Genomic DNA, 544 nt, shown 5'->3' on the forward strand with positions numbered 1-544 from the left:
TTTGACGTCAAAATGCTCCCTTGTCCTTTTTGCATCTTTGAGCTTTAATATACCATTCACATTTGTCATTACACACATCATCATTCTTGGCCATGTCTTCAAAGAAATTCATCTCCTAGCAACTGATCGAAGAGCAGCTTTAGCAGAGACTTGCTAGGTCAGTTGTTTCATTTGTAGGAATCTCGCCAATATGAACAAGGTTCAAATTTAATGCCTATACTTAATTGCACTTTTTGTTGGTTGACTTTCAAGGGGAAATGGTGACAGTAGATCTTGTGAATGCATTCCATCCTATAATTTCCAGAATTTTGATCCAATTGTGATTAAGAAAGGACAATATATTTCCAAATCAGGGTTGGTCAGGATTTGAAAGTTGCATTGTCTTCTAAATGTGGTGCTTAAGCGTATAAGTGGGCACATTGGTTATTGAATAATAGTATTTATTAATAGGACTTATCACTTAACAGTTAAGCTGTATCCAAATTATCACTCCATTTAGTTCAGTTAGTGGACTGGCCGTTAGTCCAGTGACTGATATTGTAAA

This window comes from Rhinoraja longicauda, chromosome 14 (genome assembly GCF_053455715.1).
Source record: "Rhinoraja longicauda isolate Sanriku21f chromosome 14, sRhiLon1.1, whole genome shotgun sequence".
Lineage (NCBI taxonomy): Eukaryota > Metazoa > Chordata > Chondrichthyes > Rajiformes > Arhynchobatidae > Rhinoraja > Rhinoraja longicauda.